This window comes from Branchiostoma floridae, chromosome 2 (genome assembly GCF_000003815.2).
Source record: "Branchiostoma floridae strain S238N-H82 chromosome 2, Bfl_VNyyK, whole genome shotgun sequence".
In the NCBI taxonomy this organism is placed as follows: Eukaryota; Metazoa; Chordata; class Leptocardii; order Amphioxiformes; family Branchiostomatidae; genus Branchiostoma; species Branchiostoma floridae.
The window spans coordinates 8,058,647-8,062,969 of NC_049980.1; positions in this window are offsets into that span (position 1 = coordinate 8,058,647).

Sequence of the window (4,323 nt, forward strand, 5' to 3'; positions counted from 1 at the left end):
GAAGCATATGTCAAACATCAGTGACAAGCCTTTGAAAGTTAATGATCTTTTCTTCGCAAAGGAGTAATCATAGAACTGCCACAAGGTAGGGAAAGCTTGGGGCAAAGACGTTTAAAAAGCAAGACGTGTGTAACTAACGGGGGCCACCCTAAGATGTTACGCTTTTTTACGCACTCGAACTCACGGTGCTCCATCACTAGTTGCCAAAAAGTGGTCAAGTCTAGATCAATGAATTTTTAACACATTCATCTAAAGACCATACTTGGATAAGGAATGCATTCATACGGTTCATGAACCCTTCACCCTCCGCGTTACAACTGGCAAACACCGAGGACGTTATCGTGAATATAACTTCCGATTTTGAGCTGCGTTAGACAGTGCGCCCTAACTTGCCACGCTTGTGTAATTTGCTCTCTTCGGAATCTGCCTGGTGACCAATTTAGAGAAACATAAATAAAAATTCTACTTAAAGCTAAACGATATTAGCTTTCATTTGACAGTAGAATTGTGATTGTGTATGCTTCTTGTCTCCCGCGAGGAGGGCTCAATCTATCACAATCCAGGTCGTGTTTTCATGGGAAATGGGCGAAATGCACTGAATGCTGCGGTCCGACTAACAAAATCATTACGAAAAACGACAACGCCAAAATCACACAAAAACTCTGTGAACGTATTGGGAAACATATTCGACACCAATCTGTGAAGTTTCATTTTTATACACGGTACGAATCATTGTTAGAGTAACAAATCTTTTGGGCGTTCGCTCGTCTGCCACCTTCGGGGCCACACTCCCTGGCCAAACAACGACGGTGATGCTTATGTTGTTTTTTCTATGGCCGGTCTTCTACTCAACAAACATTTGAAGACCAATAGTGTGTAGTGTTTTGAGAAGCTTTATTTCATATGTGTATGACAGTTGTGTGGCTGTTTTGTACAGGTTGTATATTTAGGGACACGAGCCACCAATACCTAGTAACAGGTGACCACAGTGATTCGGCGTTACCAACATTATTGTGAAAATTCTGCCTGCAAAAAAAAGGGAAGTGAATATGTGTAAATATTTTTTAATGGAAAAAAAAACAGTTGTTTGTTTGGACTTGGTTTATTTACCTTTCTAATCATCATAGTCAGTGGCAACAAACACGGCGTACTTATGCATAATACGATCAGCAAAAAGTCTGTGGCATCTTAGGGCAGGAAGCATCTTAGGGCGGCCCCCGTCAAGATAGCAAAACGTTATCTGTACCTGACGCGACATTTGTTTAGTTTGCAGTACCGCAGTTAATCCTGAAAAAAGTTCTCGGCCTCACTTAGACAGAACCGACGGAAATATTTACGAAGGATGAGGCCTATTATAAAAATGAACACGATCATATCCGGTTTGGTGGTGTTCTGATACCAAGGCAGCTTGGGTTCCTTGAAGTTCTAAGCCCTTGCGTGGAAAGAATGTTAACTTGTGGCACTGCAGACTAGATAATGCACAGGTTAATCCGGTTACTCAAGTTACACATACCTGTAGCTACTTCCTGCTCTGTCATGATACGGGGCCTATAGGACATCAGTAGCGAATGCCTTATCTGCAAGTCCGACAAAGGGCATCAGTGAACCACAGAAGAATACCGTTACAAGTCAATGCATCGTCAACCAAGGTGTATGAGTACGTTCCGGGACGATTACACTTGTCCAAATAGATCTGATTACAAACTAGAGTTCCACGAAACACATACCTTTACCAAACAATCAAGGCTTATTATGGATAATGCCCTTATCAAAGACTTTTAAATTAATAGGTCTTACTCGTGTATTAAGGTACCTACCGTGAATGTGTGTTTTCCTCCTTATTTTGTTGATCCTTACTTGGCATGGAAAAGTGAAAGCGTGGTGGCTTGGCCTTGTTTATGAATAAGCTTTAATCACTTTGACACTGGAAATCAGTTGGGATGGACAAAAGGGAATTTTCAACCGTTATATGCGCAGTTTCATGCAGCCGTTTACTTCTGGTAGGTACTTAATACAGGAACAACTTTGCCTGTATTTCTAGGATAAAACTCTCCAAATTAGCACTTCCTGGTGATAATGAGACTGGGACAAAGATTAGTGGCCCTTCTCATCCGCAAACAAATAAACATCGTGGCAGGCAAAATAACACACCTGAGGCAAACCTGTCACCAACTGTACACATATGGCATACAGCTGCTAACCAGGAGGCTTGGAGTGTCCCAGAAAATAGGTCAACATCTGAGGTTCAATTGAAATATTCCTTTTCTTCATTAATTGTTTAGATGAAGCCCAGATTTTCATATAATACATTTCAGGATTTTAATCATAACCTAAGCTATGTTCATACCAAAAATAATGCAAACTTACACGACTTACTCCCTGCCCAAAGACGTATCCACTAGCCAAAAATCGTGAACCTGCCACTTGAGGATAACTTTAACACCAACTTCGACGCTCCGCTGCAGTACCACAACTTGTCGCCAGGACGCCCATTATCGAACCGTCGTTTTCCAAACCCCTAAATAACTACCAAATATTATGCAGGACGATCCACAGCGTCAAAAGTTATCTTGCCCGGAAATACACACACGCACACACTCGCCCCTCTGCACTCACGGCGACAGAAAGTGCCAGGTGAACCATTTTCGTACAAAACCTTGGTATACCGAACACTGCCCGAGTTATATGAGATTAACCTACATACTGGGACACACAAAAAATTTCTAACCAAAACATAACCTTCTTGGCGAAGGTAATGATCAAATGGGGAACTCCAGTGTTTGAACGTGTACTTCTGCCTACGAAGAGGTCACAAAATTATGTCACCGTTCCTTGGAACTGTTAGTTTTCGGGCTTGTATTTTTCATGAAATCCGCAATGGCATTGGTGGCGCTCTTGTACGGACTTGCTAATGACTTTCTATGCCAAACTTTGCTTGTCTTGAACCTACACTTAACCTTTGTATTTGTATACATGATAGAATATTAATGTGTCTACTGCCCTCTTTTAAGTTTTTGTGCTGTGATCTCACGTTATTCAACCGGTGTTACAGCGATGTCGACCCGACTAACCCCCCCCCCCCCACACACACACACACACCCGTTTTACTTCACCCAGTGACTTGACAAAAAAAGGCAGGTAGTTTACAGACTATAGGGTGATCTGTAATGATTAAGCAAGTATAAAACAGCTAAACACTAGTATTAGATACGTCATCTGATGCAACACCACCTACCGTGACTGTGCACCTTGAACAATTAATTGACTTAAATGTGTGCTGTCTCGTGTTGTCTCAGAATGTTAAGTTTGCTGAAGTTTGATACCACATGTAGTGCAACCCGAACCAGGTGACACTCGCCGACGTTTATTCCCAATCCCGAATAGTGATTTGTTTCGTACGGCTCTGCACATTTATTTGCTTTCTTTGCGTGCATTATGCCAAGCATTACTGAAGCTACCTACATACCAAATATCATGACGATCCAGCATCCCTTCTTGAGTTATTCTCGTCCAAAGTCTGTAACAAAATCGGGTCCTGCAGTTGAAAATAAACTTACAGCACTTTGTCTCTGCCTCAAAACATATTTACCATGTAAAGATCATGATCATATTATGAGTTTCATATCGGAAGTTCTGCTGCAGTACCATAATAAAGTCGCTCGTCATCGAACATCGTTTTTCTGATCCCTATGTACGCGAACCAAGTAGGTGTCGGTAAAATATCACCCTCAGTTTCTCGAACCATGCTGTCCACAGAAGACAAGCCCTAATTGTAAGGATTAGGTCACATTTCAAAACCAGGGCCCGGCCGAGTAGCCTTTGGGAGCAAAGCTAATGATATAAAAGATATACAAATACATAAAATGTCAAAATAAGATTCATTGGCATGATTTGTGCACATTTCTAAGGATACATTTTAATTTTTCGTTTCTTAAAATATCCCAGCCTGGCCCCGGTTTGGAAATGTGACCTAAGCCTAAGACGGCACCCAAAACATTAACATCTTGGCGAATGCAACAACAACAACAACAACATTCCTAACACACGCTTTCCTTGACTTCTGGAACAAAAAAAAACACAAACAAGGTGAATACGTCATCACGATGACAATTTGCACTGAACTGGAGGCGGGAATGCTACACGGTAACACCATATGTGAGTTTTTTGTTGTTGTCATTTTCGCTCTCAGCTTGAAGCTTATGTCAAACATCATTGACAACCCGTCTTCGTAAATGAGTAATCATAGGACTTCAACTAAGTCGTAAAAGCTTGGGGCAAAGAAGTTTAAAAGCAAGGCATGTAACTAGCTAGCGTAACGTTACT